Source organism: Rattus norvegicus, chromosome 2 (genome assembly GCF_021556685.1).
Source record: "Rattus norvegicus strain SHRSP/BbbUtx chromosome 2, alternate assembly SHRSP_T2T, whole genome shotgun sequence".
Taxonomy (NCBI): domain Eukaryota; kingdom Metazoa; phylum Chordata; class Mammalia; order Rodentia; family Muridae; genus Rattus; species Rattus norvegicus.
In genome coordinates this window covers 219,868,390-219,885,889 of record NC_141535.1, presented here as the reverse complement: position 1 = coordinate 219,885,889, position 17,500 = coordinate 219,868,390, and the positions used below count along the sequence as shown (strand labels likewise).

At 42.2% G+C, this 17,500-nt stretch overlaps 1 long non-coding RNA gene across 1 annotated transcript; it reads left to right on the top strand.

Annotated features, from left to right (window-relative positions):
* The first annotated feature begins 3,159 nt into the window (after positions 1 to 3,159).
* LOC147996536 (uncharacterized) lies at positions 3,160 to 16,660 on the top strand. The gene is made up of 2 exons (XR_015672553.1): positions 3,160 to 5,178; positions 16,447 to 16,660. It is a non-coding gene; the product is annotated as an uncharacterized LOC147996536 (long non-coding RNA).
* The last annotated feature ends 840 nt before the right edge of the window (positions 16,661 to 17,500 follow it).

The following is a 17,500-nucleotide window of genomic DNA, read 5'->3' as shown; positions in this document are numbered from 1 at the left end:
GAAGTCAGGAGAGGAACTGAAAGAGAGCAGGAACCTGGAGCTGGTACAGAAGCCACAGAGGAGTGCTGCTCACTGGCTTGTTTCCCTTCGCTTGTTCAACTTGCTTTCTTATAGAACCCAAAATCAGGCCAAGGATGGCAACATCCACGACGGGTTGGGCCTCCCCCATCCAGCACTAATTAGGAATTAAGCTTGGCTACAGCTTAATTATGAAGTCATTTTCTCAATTCCTTCTTCTCAGATGGCTCTAGCTTGGGTCAAATTGACATAAAACTTGCTAGTACAGATGTAGATACTTTGTGTTGGGAACATTCAAAATCTTTCCTACTAGCTGTCTTAAGACATTCACTTCATTGTTGTCTGAGGATCAGGACAAGGTAGCCAAGCTTGTTCTCACGTTTCCGTTAAAGCCCCTCCTCACAAGGAAGACCTGCGGCCACTTCTTTAGTTCCTGCTCTTATTTTGGAAGTGGTAGGAGCGGATGCCTGCTATTGCCAAGTTTCTGCTCTTATTCTTTTGCTACCCTTTCTTTCGTCTGTCTTCTTGTTGACTCTGTGCTCCCATGGGTGTCAGGAGGAATATCTACGTAGTTGTTAGCTGTTGGGTAGTGTTGTGATTTGCCTTGGAGTTATCTGTATTTTGATGCTAATTCCACTGCCCCAAGGACAGCTACCTAGTCAAGTACTCAGATGTCAGATGACATCACCAGAACCACCTCCCCATTGAATTTGTAAAGTACAGGTGAGGAGCAGGAACAGGATAGAAGGAGGCCTGTCATTGGAGGAGAAGGAAGGATGGGCGGGAGAGAAGTTTGAAGGAAGAGGAGGAGACTAGGAGAGAGGAAGGGACAGGACAGAGAGGAGAGAGAGAGGGGAGAAGCCATGGCAGGTGATGTTAAGATTCTGCTCTGTGTATTTACAGGTTGTTATCAATGTTCCTAAGGCATGGATGGTACTGGGCTTTGTATGTTTAAGTGGGCAATTATATCTTACCAATTGGATCTAAGATTATTGTGTTGTGTGTTCCTTCATGTATGGGTTTGAGTGTAGGAAAGTGTGCGGCTGGGATGAGTTTCCGCCAAGATAGCTAGCAGATATCTTGGGGCACCGCGGTGAGGACCAAGCGGGTAAAAGATTGCCATACGTTTTTATTTTTATTATTTATTATTTATTATTATTTATTATTATTATTTATATTCACAACAACAGGGTAGAACTTCAGTCATGGTAGAGGGAGTCTTGTTTGAAGAACGTGGGTGTTCAGATGCGCTCCCTGGTTAAGGATCCAGGTTCTTCCTTCCTCGAATGAGTCACTTAAGATATCGTGTTCAAATATCTCTTTAAGTCGGCTTGCAAGGAGAAAACACCCACAGTTTCTCCTTCCTCACGTCCACATGCTCCCCCGAAAGGGATCTTTAAAGCTATACCAAGAATGCCCGGCTGTGGAAATGAGGAAAGCTGTGCAGTACAGGGATCGTAAACAGAAGACTTTTATTCCTGAGCAAGCAAAATGAAAATTCAGCAAACAAATGGAAGAATCAAGATAAAGACCCCAAAGACAAAACAGGAACTTGAACTATATAACAATGAACACAAAACCAAATCCTCTCAACACCTGGCGATTATATTGGCCTTGTTGTGAGTCAGGGTGACAAGCTACTCCTAGAAACAAACGGGAAGTATTTCTACAAGCATAGAAATCCTAACATTCAGCATGTGTGCAATGTACTTGTCAACATGCTCTAGCATATTTTCTTATATGTTCCTATACTAACCGTGGGTATTTGACCAACCATGGGTACTTGAACTTGAAACTGCTTCCCTGATTATCAACATGGGGAAAAGGGCTAGCCTAGTGTTAGAGCCATTTAGCTGATACTTGAGTTTCCTCCCTTCCTTCCTTCCTTCCTTCCTTCCTTCCTTCCTTCCTTCCTTTCTTCCTTCCTTTCTTTCTTCTTATGTTTTGTGTGCAATGAATCTGACTTCTAAATTAAGACAGAACAAATATTCATGGTATGCCATTTTGGAAACTCACGTTCTTCCATTACTGTCTGGACCCAGAGAATTTCCCTTTTCGAGGTTATTGGTGGGAGACTGAGATTTGCTGAATTCAATCAGCGATTTAGGGAAAGAGCATTGTGTTTCAAAAGAAGTGCAAAGGTGTGATAGGAAAGAATTTGTTGATAAAGATGAGAATAGCTGGTTAGCACCAGAACATGCTACAATGCTAACAAGCTTGTTACCTTACGCACTATCACACGAGCAATCCCTGAGTGTGGGATGATAAAAAAAGGTGAACCCGCAGAGCTGGCAAGATGGCTCAGAGGGCAGAGCACTAACTCTGCAAGTGTGGTGATGGAAGTTCAAAAGATGGAGTCCACATAAAAGTGGGAGGAGAGTGGACTCCACGAAGTTGTCCTCCATGTGCAAAGTTGAACTCCATGTGCAGTCTCTTCAATATATACCCACTATAAACACTCACCACACACACACACACACACACACACACGCACGCACTCATTCACCATACATAGACACAAACCATATCCACACACATATACACAGATCATACACACATACACATACATTTACTACAAGCACATTCAATGCACACATAAACATTTACCACACACATACAATGCACACACAGACATTCAACACACATACGTTCAACATAAACACACTCATTCACTGCACATCCACCCACACATTTAACACACATACAGATTCAACACACAGATATTCAACACACACACGCCACACAGACACACATACACATTTATCAAACACACATTCACCACACACACTTACCACACTCATTCACTTCACACACACACACACACACTCACCACTCATTCACTACACATACACACACACACCATACATTCACCACATATACACACCGCATACATACATTCATTACACACACATTCACCACACACACATTCACCACACATACACACACATTTCTCTCTCTCTCTCTCTCTCTCTCTCTCTCTCTCTCTCTCTCTCTCTCTCTCTCTCTCTCTCTCTCCCTTCCCACACACCCTGCAAGGATAAATAAGCAATTTTAAAAGTTACAACTATCATAGAAAGCCCTGGCCAGTTCTGATGGCACTGAACATGTGCTTCTCACCAGTGGCTGTCCATAGTGGGGCTTACCTCAGTATGAGTTTTTCTTACATTGTGTTAACTTATGTCTTCTTCCTCGCTTCTTAGGGTGAAGTTCTGAAGAGTATGCTGCCCCTGTGTTTGTACTTCGCAGTATCCGCCAAGGGACTTTTACATCTACTCTTGTTTTGGACAAGGAGTTTACTTGACACACAGGCTTCATTTTGTTTTGTTTTGAATTTGGCTTGGTTTCTGTCTCCTACTCAACCTTCCTTAAAATGTTTAATTATGATTTTATACCTATGTGTGTTTTGCTTGCAGCTATGTCTATAAACCACGGGGAAGGCTGATGTCCTTTGAGGCCAGAAGAAGGCATCAGCTCCCTGGGGACGGGAGTTACAGTTGGCTGTGAACTGCCATGTAGGCGCTGAGACCAGGATCTCTGGAGAAGCATCAGTGCCACAGAGACTCCTCTCCAGTCCAAGCTGAAGCTGTGTTAGTGGGGGATGATTTTCTGGCCTTGTTCTCATACAGTCTATCTCCTAGACTGAGGTTTTCTCCCTGGATGATTTACACTATGTAAAACAGCACTTCTGGGAGGTTGGGGATTTAGCTCAGTGGTAGAGCGCTTGCCTAGCAAGCACAAGGCCCTGGGTTCGGTCCCCAGTTCCGGAAAAAAAAAACAGCACTTCTGGACAACGTTCTGGTGTGTAATGGACTATGGGCACTGGCATGGGGCAGGGGAGTCCCCGAAGCTTTCTTTCTCTGTCCCATCAGCTCACATTGCTCGTCCCTGATTCTCCCTACATTGTATAAAAGTTGATCGGTGGTAGTTGCCTTTTCACTGACTGGGGTAACGTGGGGCTGCTCCGTTTCTGGGGAGATGGAGGCTGCTGCTACTGCCATTTCTCCTCAGCCTGTGCTTCTCCTTCTTCTGGCTGTGACTTCTTGTTTGGATCTCGTCCTCTTGCTTGTGTGCTACCATTGTTTATGTGGTCTGGGTAGAGACCCCTCTAGAAACAATTGAATACTGTCTCAGCTAACGGGTAGCGGTGGAAGGAATTGGAAAGATGGCTGTAACAGTCCACAACTGTAGTAACGTTTAAGCTGATGCAACTGGGGGAGATGCCACAGAAGTCTACGGAAACCAAATAAACAGGTAGCGCTGAGGGTAGAATAAGAATACAGACGCAGTTATTGCAAATGCCATTTTAAATTACAGTAAATCCAGGCTTTCTGCAGGCATCGAGTCTCTACTAAACAATGCAAGATTTCAATTCTTTCATACAATGCTGAGATACACTTTTACTATTAGGTCAGAGATAATTTAGACTTCTTTATCGTATTTTCCAGTTCTTTGTTAATAATAAAATTCTTGGGTTTTAGATGGGTAAATGTCTTCCCAGAAGGAGGTCTAGGGTTTCCAGTTTCCTTTGCCACCAGGTTTGCCGTCTAATGAAATCCCGGTAGATGGAGTATGCTTGTCAATGATGAGAAACGTTTCCGTGAAGTTTCCTTAAAGAAGTCTCTCCTTCTCTCTTTGCTAATCCTTTTAAGTTCAAGGTAAAGGAATAGAAGTCCTCTGTATGCAAATAAGATTGATGCTATTTAAGTCTTCTTTTGTTTTTGGCAACATAAGTCATAAAGTTGATAATTAAAATACAGTCTAGTCAACTTTTCTTGGGCACCATAGTTATGCTGGCCATGAAAAGAACATTTCAAAATTATTATCATCTAGAAAAACTAATTTTCCCCCAGAGCATATTGTTTAATTGGGACAAATCACTAATCCTATTCAGAGACCCTGCACTATTATTATATCTGAAAATTCATGCTCTTCACGTGTCGGTGAAGTTTTCCTTTGAAAGTCGATCAAATGATGCTCATGAATTCAAATCAAATTACCAGCCTTGATTTACAACGGTTGTTTTCCTGAGCAGATAGATGAGGTTCCCCATTCTCAGAGAGAGCTCGGCCTCTGTAGTAACAAGGAACACCATCCATCAGTCTTGAAGAATGGCAAACACGGCATCGAAAACAGCCACTAAATAAACAGTGGATCTGACACGTGAGTATTGACTTGCTAATGCGAGCATCCTGGATTGATTTCCTACCTACCAACCAGTGTGAATAAGCCTTAGTCATGTGGCAAGGCAGAGAGAGAGAGCGAGAGAGAGAAACACTGAGCACTTGGTTTCTACATATAGTTTTCATTTACATAAAACTTTTATTATCTTGTTGTCTCATTTAGAGAGCCACTAGCTTATAAGCACTCTGAAGGGTGAAGGCATCCCCATTCTCATATCAACTGGGAGAACGTGTATTGCAATGTTCCCTCCTTTTACCTCCTCTTCCTACTTCTAGATTCCTGTAGAGCTCTCTGCATGACATTGAGTAGCCTCAGCCCCACCTGAAGCCTGCCTGTCTTGTACTATCTCTGTAAAATGGAGGAATTGATCAGGATAGTAAGACCTTGGATTGAAGTTGGCAGTCTGATGTTTCTTCATTTTTCCATTTAATTTGTTTTTTTTTTCTTTTTTTCTTTTTTTTTTATTAACTTGAGTATTTCTTACATACATTTCGAGTGTTATTCCCTTTCCCGGTTTCCGGGCAAACATCCCCCTCCCCCCTCTCCTTCCTTATGGGTGTTCCCCTCCCAACCCTCCCCCCATTGCCGCCCTCCCCCCACCAGTCTAGTTCACTGGGGGTTCAGTCTTAGCAGGACCCAGGGCTTCCCCTTCCACTGGTGCTCTTACTAGGATATTCATTGCTACCTATGGGGTCAGAGTCCAGAGTCAGTCCATGTATAGTCTTTAGGTAGTGGCTTAGTCCCTGGAAGCTCTGGTTGCTTGACATTGTTGTACATATGGAGTCTCGAGCCCCTTCAAGCTCTTCCAGTTCTTTCTCTGATTCCTTCAACGGGGGACCTATTCTCAGTTCAGTGGTTTGCTGCTGGCATTCGCCTCTGTATTTGCTGTATTCTGGCTGTGTCTCTCAGGAACGATATACATCCGGCTCCTGTCAGTCTGCACTTCTTTGCTTCATCCATCTTGTCTAATTGGGTGGCTGTATATGTATGGGCCACATGTGGGGCAGGTTCTGAATGGGTGTTCCTTCAGTCTCTGTTTTAATCTTTGCCTCTCCGTTCCCTGCCAAGGGTATTCTTTTTCCTCATTTAAAGAAGGAGTGAAGCATTCACATTTTGATCATCCGTCTTGAGTTTCGTTTGTTCTAGGGATCTAGGGTAATTCAAGCATTTGGGCTAATAGCCACTTATCAATGAGTGCATACCATGTATGTCTTTCTGTGATTGGGTTAGCTCACTCAGGATGATATTTTCCAGTTCCAACCATTTGCCTACGAATTTCATAAACTCGTTGTTTTTGATAGCTGAGTAATATTCCATTGTGTAGATGTACCACATTTTCTGTATCCATTCCTCTGTTGAAGGGCATCTGGGTTCTTTCCAGCTTCTGGCTATTATAAATAAGGCTGCAATGAACATAGTGGAGCACGTGTCTTTTTTATATGTTTGGGCATCTTTTGGGTATATGCCCAAGAGAGGTATAGCTGGATCCTCAGGCAGTTCAATGTCCAATTTTCTGAGGAACCTCCAGACTGATTTCCAGAATGGTTTTACCAGTCTGCAATCCCACCAACAATGGAGGAGTGTTCCTCTTTCTCCACATGCTCGCCAGCATCTGCTGTCACCTGAGTTTTTGATCTTAGCCATTCTCACTGGTGTGAGGTGAAATCTCAGGGTTGTTTTGATTTGCATTTCCCTTATGACTAAAGATGTTGAACATTTCTTTAGGTGTTTCTCAGCCATTCGGCATTCCTCAGCTGTGAATTCTTTGTTTAGCTCTGAACCCCATTTTTTAATAGGGTTATTTGTTTCCCTGCGGTCTAACTTCTTGAGTTCTTTGTATATTTTGGATATAAGGCCTCTATCTGTTGTAGGATTGGTAAAGATCTTTTCCCAATCTGTTGGTTGCCGTTTTGTCCTAACCACAGTGTCCTTTGCCTTACAGAAGCTTTGCAGTTTTATGAGATCCCATTTGTCGATTCTTGATCTTAGAGCATGAGCCATTGGTGTTTTGTTCAGGAAATTTTTTCCAGTGCCCATGTGTTCCAGATGCTTCCCTAGTTTTTCTTCTATTAGTTTGAGTGTGTCTGGTTTGATGTGGAGGTCCTTGATCCACTTGGACTTAAGCTTTGTACAGGGTGATAAGCATGGATCGATCTGCATTCTTCTACATGTTGCCCTCCAGTTGAACCAGCACCATTTGCTGAAAATGCTATCTTTTTTCCATTGGATGGTTTTGGCTCCTTTGTCAAAAATCAAGTGACCATAGGTGTGTGGGTTCATTTCTGGGTCTTCAATTCTATTCCATTGGTCTATCTGTCTGTCTCTGTACCAATACCATGCAGTTTTTATCACTATTGCTCTGTAATACTGCTTGAGTTCAGGGATAGTGATTCCCCCTGAAGTCCTTTTATTGTTGAGGATAGCTTTAGCTATCCTGGGTTTTTTGTTATTCCAGATGAATTTGCAAATTGTTCTGTCTAACTCTTTGAAGAATTGGATTGGTATTTTGATGGGGATTGCATTGAATCTGTAGATTGCTTTTGGTAAAATGGCCATTTTTACTATATTAATCCTGCCAATCCATGAGCATGGGAGATCTTTCCATCTTCTGAGGTCTTCTTCAATTTCTTTCCTCAGTGTCTTGAAGTTCTTATTGTACAGATCTTTTACTTGCTTGCTTAAAGTCACACCGAGGTACTTTATATTATTTGGGTCTATTATGAAGGGTGTCGTTTCCCTAATTTCTTTCTCGGCTTGTTTCTCTTTTGTATAGAGGAAGGCAACTGATTTATTTGAGTTAATTTTATACCCAGCCACTTTGCTGAAGTTGTTTATCAGCTTTAGTAGTTCTCTGGTGGAACTTTTGGGATCACTTAAATATACTATCATGTCATCTGCAAATAGTGATATTTTGACCTCTTCTTTTCCGATCTGTATCCCTTTGATCTCCTTTTGTTGTCTGATTGCTCTGGCTAGAACTTCAAGAACTATATTGAATAAGTAGGGAGAGAGTGGGCAGCCTTGTCTAGTCCCTGATTTTAGTGGGATTGCTTCAAGTTTCTCTCCATTTAGTTTAATGTTAGCAACTGGTTTGCTGTATATGGCTTTTACTATGTTTAGGTATGGGCCTTGAATTCCTATTCTTTCCAGGACTTTTATCATGAAGGGGTGTTGAATTTTGTCAAATGCTTTCTCAGCATCTAATGAAATGATCATGTGGTTCTGTTCTTTCAGTTTGTTTATATAATGGATCACGTTGATGGTTTTCCGTATATTAAACCATCCCTGCATGCCTGGGATGAAGCCTACTTGATCATGGTAGATGATTGTTTTGATGTGCTCTTGAATTCGGTTTGCCAGAATTTTATTGAGTATTTTTGCGTCGATATTCATAAGGGAAATTGGTCTGAAGTTCTCTTTCTTTGTTGTGTCTTTGTGTGGTTTAGGTATAAGAGTAATTGTGGCTTCGTAGAAGGAATTCGGTAGGGCTCCATCTGTTTCACTTTTGTGGAATAGTTTGGATAATATTGGTATGAGGTCTTCTATGAAGGTTTGATAGAATTCTGCACTAAACCCGTCTGGACCTGGACTCTTTTTGGTTGGGAGACCTTTAATGACTGCTTCTATTTCCTTAGGAGTTATGGGGTTGTTTAACTGGTTTATCTGTTCCTGATTTAACTTCGATACCTGGTATCTGTCTAGGAGATTGTCCATTTCCTGAAGATTTTCAAATTTTGTTGAATATAGGTTTTTATAGTAAGATCTGATGATTTTTTGAATTTCCTCTGAATCTGTAGTTATGTCTCCCTTTTCATTTCTGATTTTGTTAATTTGGATGTACTCTCTGTGTCCTCTCGTTAGTCTGGCTAAGGGTTTATCTATCTTGTTGATTTTCTCAAAGAACCAACTTTTGGTTCTGTTGATTCTTTCTATGGTCCTTTTTGTTTCTACTTGGTTGATTTCAGCTCTGAGTTTGATTATTTCCTGCCTTCTGCTCCTCCTGGGTGTATTTGCTTCTTTTTTTTTTTTTTTTTTTTTTTCTGATCAATCATTGCCTTTACATTTTATTCAATCATATATTTCTTTTTTTTTTTTATTAACTTGAGTATTTCTTATATACATTTCGAGTGTTATTCCCTTTCCTGGTTTCCGGGCAAACATCCCCCTCCCCCCTCCCCTTCCTTATGGGTGTTCCCCTCCCAACCCTCCCCCCATTGCCGCCCTCCCCCCATAGACTAGTTCACTGGGGGTTCAGTCTTAGCAGGACCCAGGGCTTCCCCTTCCACTGGTGCTCTTACTAGGATATTCATTGCTACCTATGGGGTCAGAGTCCAGGGTCAGTCCATGTATAGTCTTTAGGTAGTGGCTTAGTCCCTGGAAGCTCTGGTTGCTTGGCATTGTTGTACTTTTGGGGTCTCGAGCCCCTTCAAGCTCTTCCAGTTCTTTCTCTGATTCCTTCAATAGGGGACCTATTCTCAGTTCAGTGGTTTGCTGCTGGCATTCGCCTCTATATTTGCTGTATTCTGGCTGTGTCTCTCAGGAGCGATATACATCCGGCTCCTGTCGGTCTGCACTTCTTTGCTTCATCCATCTTGTCTAATTGGGTGGCTGTATATGTATGGGCCACATGTGGGGCAGGCTCTGAATGGGTGTTCCTTCAGTCTCTGTTTTAATCTTTGCCTCTCCCTTCCCTGCCAAGGGTATTCTTTTTCCTCATTTAAAGAAGGAGTGAAGCATTCACATTTTGATCATCCGTCTTGAGTTCGTTTGTTCTAGGGATCTAGGGTAATTCAAGCATTTGGGCTAATAGCCACTTATCAATGAGTGCATACCATGTATGTCTTTCTGTGATTGGGTTAGCTCACTCAGGATGATATTTTCCAGTTCCAACCATTTGCCTACGAATTTCATAAACTCGTTGTTTTTGATAGCTGAGTAATATTCCATTGTGTAGATGTACCACATTTTCTGTATCCATTCCTCTGTTGAAGGGCATCTGGGTTCTTTCCATTTTCTGGCTATTATAAATAAGGCTGCGATGAACATAGTGGAGCACGTGTCTCTTTTATATGTTGAGGCATCTTTTGGGTATATGCCCAAGAGAGGTATAGCTGGATCCTCAGGCAGTTCAATGTCCAATTTTCTGAGGAACCTCCAGACTGATTTCCAGAATGGTTTTACCAGTCTGCAATCCCACCAACAATGGAGGAGTGTTCCTCTTTCTCCACATGCTCGCCAGCATCTGCTGTCACCTGAGTTTTTGATCTTAGCCAATCGCACTGGTGTGAGGTGAAATCTCAGGGTTGTTTTGATTTGCATTTCCCTTATGACTAAAGATGTTGAACATTTCTTTAGGTGTTTCTCAGCCATTCGGCATTCCTCAGCTGTGAATTCTTTGTTTAGCTCTGAACCCCATTTTTTAATAGGGTTATTTGTTTCCCTGCGGTCTAACTTCTTGAGTTCTTTGTATATTTTGGATATAAGGCCTCTATCTGTTGTAGGATTGGTAAAGATCTTTTCCCAATCTGTTGGTTGCCGTTTTGTCCTAACCACAGTGTCCTTTGCCTTACAGAAGCTTTGCAGTTTTATGAGATCCCATTTGTCGATTCTTGATCTTAGAGCATGAGCCATTGGTGTTTTGTTCAGGAAATTTTTTCCAGTGCCCATGTGTTCCAGATGCTTCCCTAGTTTTTCTTCTATTAGTTTGAGTGTGTCTGGTTTGATGTGGAGGTCCTTGATCCACTTGGACTTAAGCTTTGTACAGGGTGATAAGCATGGATCGATCTGCATTCTTCTACATGTTGCCCTCCAGTTGAACCAGCACCATTTGCTGAAAATGCTATCTTTTTTCCATTGGATGGTTTTGGCTCCTTTGTCAAAAATCAAGTGACCATAGGTGTGTGGGTTCATTTCTGGGTCTTCAATTCTATTCCATTGGTCTATCTGTCTGTCTCTGTACCAATACCATGCAGTTTTTATCACTATTGCTCTGTAATACTGCTTGAGTTCAGGGATAGTGATTCCCCCTGAAGTCCTTTTATTGTTGAGGATAGCTTTAGCTATCCTGGGTTTTTTGTTATTCCAGATGAATTTGCAAATTGTTCTGTCTAACTCTTTGAAGAATTGGATTGGTATTTTGATGGGGATTGCATTGAATCTGTAGATTGCTTTTGGTAAAATGGCCATTTTTACTATATTAATCCTGCCAATCCATGAGCATGGGAGATCTTTCCATCTTCTGAGGTCTTCTTCAATTTCTTTCCTCAGTGTCTTGAAGTTCTTATTGTACAGATCTTTTACTTGCTTGCTTAAAGTCACACCGAGGTACTTTATATTATTTGGGTCTATTATGAAGGGTGTCGTTTCCCTAATTTCTTTCTCGGCTTGTTTCTCTTTTGTATAGAGGAAGGCAACTGATTTATTTGAGTTAATTTTATACCCAGCCACTTTGCTGAAGTTGTTTTTCAGCTTTAGTAGTTCTCTGGTGGAACTTTTGGGATCACTTAAATATACTATCATGTCATCTGCAAATAGTTATATTTTGACCTCTTCTTTTCCAATCTGTATCCCTTTGATCTCCTTTTGTTGTCTGATTGCTCTGGCTAGAACTTCAAGAACTATATTGAATAAGTAGGGAGAGAGTGGGCAGCCTTGTCTAGTCCCTGATTTTAGTGGGATTGCTTCAAGTTTCTCTCCATTTAGTTTAATGTTAGCAACTGGTTTGCTGTATATGGCTTTTACTATGTTTAGGTATGGGCCTTGAATTCCTATTCTTTCCAGGACTTTTATCATGAAGGGGTGTTGAATTTTGTCAAATGCTTTCTCAGCATCTAATGAAATGATCATGTGGTTCTGTTCTTTCAGTTTGTTTATATGATGGATCACGTTGATGGTTTTCCGTATATTAAACCATCCCTGCATGCCTGGGATGAAGCCTACTTGATCATGGTGGATGATTGTTTTGATGTGCTCTTGAATTCGGTTTGCCAGAATTTTATTGAGTATTTTTGCGTCGATATTCATAAGGGAAATTGGTCTGAAGTTCTCTTTCTTTGTTGTGTCTTTGTGTGGTTTAGGTATAAGAGTAATTGTGGCTTTGTAGAAGGAATTCGGTAGGGCTCCATCTGTTTCAATTTTGTGGAATAGTTTGGATAATATTGGTATGAGGTCTTCTATGAAGGTTTGATAGAATTCTGCACTAAACCCATCTGGACCTGGGCTCTTTTTGGTTGGGAGACCTTTAATGACTGCTTCTATTTCCTTAGGAGTTATGGGGTTGTTTAACTGGTTTATCTGTTCCTGATTTAACCTCGATACCTGGTATCTGTCTAGGAAATTGTCCATTTCCTGAAGATTTTCAAATTTTGTTGAATATAGGTTTTTATAGTAAGATCTGATGATTTTTTGAATTTCCTCCGAATCTGTAGTTATGTCTCCCTTTTCATTTCTGATTTTTTTAATTTGGACACACTCTCTGTGTCCTCTCGTTAGTCTGGCTAAGGGTTTATCTATCTTGTTGATTTTCTCAAAGAACCAACTTTTGGTTCTGTTGATTCTTTCTATGGTCCTTTTTGTTTCTACTTGGTTGATTTCAGCTCTGAGTTTGATTATTTCCTGCCTTCTACTCCTCCTGGGTGTATTTGCTTCTTTTTGTTCTAGAGCTTTTAGGTGTGATGTCAAGCTGCTGACATATGCTCTTTCCTGTTTCTTTCTGCAGGCACTCAGCGCTATGAGTTTTCCTCTTAGCACAGCTTTCATTGTGTCCCATAAGTTTGGGTATGTTGTACCTTCATTTTCATTAAATTCTAAAAAGTTTTTAATTTCTTTCTTTATTTCTTCCTTGACCAGGTTATCATTGAGTAGAGCATTGTTCAATTTCCACGTATATGTGGGCATTCTTCCCTTATTGTTATTGAAGACCAGTTTTAGGCCGTGGTGGTCCGATAGCACGCATGGGATTACTTCTATCTTTCTGTACCTGTTGAGGCCCGTTTTTTGACCAATTATATGGTCAATTTTGGAGAAAGTACCATGAGGAGCTGAGAAGAAGGTATATCCTTTTGCTTTAGGATAGAATGTTCTATAAATATCCGTTAAGTCCATTTGGCTCATGACTTCTCTTAGTTTGTCGACATCACTGTTTAATTTCTGTTTCCATGATCTGTCCATTGATGAGAGTGGGGTGTTGAAATCTCCCACTATTATTGTGTGAGGTGCAATGTGTGTTTTGAGCTTTAGTAAGGTTTCTTTTACATATGTAGGTGCCCTTGTATTTGGGGCATAGATATTTAGGATTGAGAGTTCATCTTGGTGGATTTTTCCTTTGATGAATATGAAGTGTCCTTCCTTATCTTTTTTGATGACTTTTAATTGGAAATTGATTTTATTTGATATTAGAATGGCTACTCCAGCTTGCTTCTTCTGACCATTTGCTTGGAAAGTTGTTTTCCAGCCTTTCACTCTGAGGTAGTGTCTGTCTTTGTCTCTGAGGTGTGTTTCCTGTAGGCAGCAGAATGCAGGGTCCTCGTTGCGTATCCAGTTTGTTAATCTATGTCTTTTTATTGGGGAGTTGAGGCCATTGATATTGAGAGATATTAAGGAATAGTGATTATTGTTTCCCTTTATATTCATATTTGGATGTGAGGTTATGTTTGTGTGCTTTCATTCTCTTTGTTTTGTTGCCAAGACGATTAGTTCCTTGCTTCTTCTAGGGTATAGCTTGCCTCCTTATGTTGGGCTTTACCATTTATTATCCTTTGTAGTGCTGGATTTGTAGAAAGATATTGTGTAAATTTGGTTGTCGTGGAATATCTTGGTTTCTCCATCAATGTTAATTGAGAGTTTTGCTGGATACAGTAACCTGGGCTGGCATTTGTGTTCTCTTAGGGTCTGTATGACATCAGTCCAGGATCTTCTGGCCTTCATAGTTTCTGGCGAGAAGTCTGGTGTGATTCTGATAGGTCTCCCTTTATATGTTACTTGACCTTTTTCCCTTACTGCTTTTAATATTCTTTCTTTATTTTGTGCGTTTGGTGTTTTGACAATTATGTGACGGGAGGTGTTTCTTTTCTGGTCCAATCTATTTGGAGTTCTGTAGGCTTCTTGTATGTCAATGGGTATCTCTTTTTTTAGGTTAGGGAAGTTTTCTTCTATGATTTTGTTGAAGATATTTACTGGTCCTTTGAGCTGGGAGTCTTCACTCTCTTCTATACCTATTATCCTTAGGTTTGATCTTCTCATTGAGTCCTGGATTTCCTGTATGTTTTGGACCAGTAGCTTTTTCTGCTTTACATTATCTTTGACAGTTGAGTCAATGATTTCTATGGAATCTTCTGGTCCTGAGATTCTCTCTTCCATCTCTTGTATTCTGTTGGTGAAGCTTGTATCTACAGCTCCTTGTCTCTTCTTTTGGTTTTCTATATCCAGGGTTGTTTCCATGTGTTCTTTCTTGATTGCTTCTATTTCCATTTTTAATTCCTTCAACTGTTTGATTGTGTTTTCCTGGAATTCTTTCAGGGATTTTTGCGATTCCTCTCTGTAGGCTTCTACTTGTTTATTAATGTTTTCCTGTGTTTCCCTAAGTTTGTTCATGTCTTTCTTGAAGTCCTCCAGCATCATGATCAAATATGATTTTGAAACTAGATCTTGCTTTTCTGGTGTGTTTGGAAATTCCATGTTTGTTTTGGTGGGGGAATTGGGCTCCGATGATGGCATGTAGTCTTGGTTTCTGTTGCTTGGGTTCCTGCGCTTGCCTCTCGCCATCAGATTATCTCTAGTGTTACTTTGTTCTGCTATTTCTGACAGTGGCTAGACTATCCTATAAGCCTGTGTGCCAGGAGTGCTGTAGACCTGTTTTCCTCTCTTTCAGTCAGTTATGGGGACAGAGTGTTCTGCTTTCGGGCGTGTAGTTTTTCCTCTCTACAGGTCTTCAGCTGTTCCTGTGGGCCTGTGTCTTGAGTTCACCAGGCAGCTTTCTTGCAGCAGAAAATTTGGTCTTACCTGTGGTCCTGAGGCTCAAGTTCGCTCGTGGGGTGCTGCCCAGGGGCTCTCTGCAGCGGCAGCAACCAGGAAGACCTGTGCCGCCCCTTCCGGGAGCTTCAGTGCACCAGGGTTCCAGATGGTCTTTGGCTTTTTCCTCTGGCGTCCGAGATGTGTGTGCAGGGAGCAGTCTCTTCTGGTTTCCCAGGCTTGTCTGCCTCTCTGAAGGTTTAGCTCTCACTCCCACAGGATTTGGGTGCAGAGAACTGTTTATCCGGTCTGTTTCTTTCAGGTTCCGGCGGTGTCTCAGGCAGGTGTCCTGCCGCTCCTGGGCCCTCCCCCACGGGAGCCCAGAGGCCCTATACAGTTTCCTCTTGGGCCAGGGATGTGGGCAGGGGTGAGCAGTGTTGGTGGTCTCCTCCGCTCTGCAGCCTCAGGAGTGCCCTCCTGACCAGGCGGTTGGGTCTCTCTCTCACTGGGTCTGGGAGCAGAGAGCTGCTGCGGGCCAGGATCAGCGGGTGTGGGACTTCCGGTAAACACAGAACGTGCCCGGTCCTAGAGAAATTCTGCTTCCGTGTGTCCCAAGCTCACCAGGCAGCTTTCTTGCAGCAGAAAATTTGGTCTTACCTGTGGTCCCGAGGCTCAGGTTCGCTCGTGGGGTGCTGCCCAGGGGCTCTCTGCAGCGGCAGCAACCAGGAAGACCTGTGCCGCCCCTTCCAGGAGCTTCAGTGCACCATTCCAGATGGTCTTTGGCTTTTTCCTCTGGCGTCCGAGATGTGTGTGCAGGGGGCAGTCTCTTCTGGTTTCCCAGGCTTGTCTGCCTCTCTGAAGGTTTAGCTCTCCCTCCCACGGGATTTGGGTGCAGAGAACTGTTTATCCGGTCTGTTTCTTTCAGGTTCCGGCGGTGTCTCAGGCCGGTGTCCTGCCGCTCCTGGGCCCTCCCCCACGGGAGCCCAGAGGCCCTATACAGTTTCCTCTTGGGCCGGGGATGTGGGCAGGGGTGAGCAGTGTTGGTGGTCTCCTCCGCTCTGCAGCCTCAGGAGTGCCCTCCTGACCAGGCGGTTGGGTCTCTCTCTCACTGGGTCTGGGAGCAGAGAGCTGCTGCGGGCCAGGATAGGTGTTGAATTTTTTAAAAATACTGAACCATTTATTGTAATGCATAGTTTTTCTTTTTCTTTAATTATTATTGTTACAAATAGATATTCATTTAAATTTATAAATGCAACCTACTGAGTTCATATCTTACTGTTTACATGTATATATTTTTAGGGAATGACCAGATCGTTGGATAATCAGTTAGAGAGCTAATGAAACAACATGGCTGCCGAAACAAGACCTGAGCAAAAACACCAACTGATTCAGACAAAGGACATGATGTAGACAAAGGAAATCTCACAAGGCTCTACCCCTAGATGAGAGCCTTGGGCAACAAATGACTACTGAGAGAGGAGATGGAATGTATATTGAAACTTGGAAAGTTTGAGGACTTGAGGTCAATTCTTTGATATATAACCAGACTTGTTAGCAGAGTCATGATAACAACATCATGGAGTGTGATAACAAGAGTAGAAAGAAGTGAAAAGGAAATGTGAAATGGAAAGAACAAGCTGTGTGTGTGTGTGTGTGTGTGTGAGTGTGAGTGTGTATGAGTGTGAATGTGTGTGCATGAGTGTGAGTCTGTGTATGAGTGAGTGTGTGTATGAGTGTGAGTGTGTGTATGAGTGAGTGTGTGTATGAGTGTGAATGTGTGTATGAGTGTGAGTGTGTGTATGAGTGTGAGTGTGTATGAGTGTGAATGTGTGTGTATGAGTGTGAATGTGTGTATGAGTGTGAATGTGTCTGTATGAGTGTGAGTGTGTGTGTGAGTGTGAGTGTGTATGAGTGTGAATGTGTGTGCATGAGTGTGAGTGTGTGTATGAGTGAGTGTGTATGAGTGTGAGTGTGTATGAGTGAGTGTGAATGTGTGTGCATGAGTGTGAGTGTGTGTATGAGTGAGTGTGTATATGAGTGTGAGTGTGTATGAGTGTGAGTGTGTGTATGAGTGTGAGTGTGTATGAGTGTGAATGTGTGTGTATGAGTGTGAATGTGTGTATGAGTGTGAATGTGTGTGTATGAGTGTGAGTGTGTATTAGTGTGAGTGTGTATGAGTGTGAGTGTGAATGTGTGTATGAGTGTGAATGTGTGTGTATGAGTGTGAATGTGTGTGTATGAGTGTGAGTGTGTGTATGAGTGAGTGTGTGTGTGAGTGAGTGTGTATGAGTGTGAGTGTATGAGTGTGAGTGTGTATGAGTGTGAATGTGTGTGTATGAGTGTGAATGTGTGT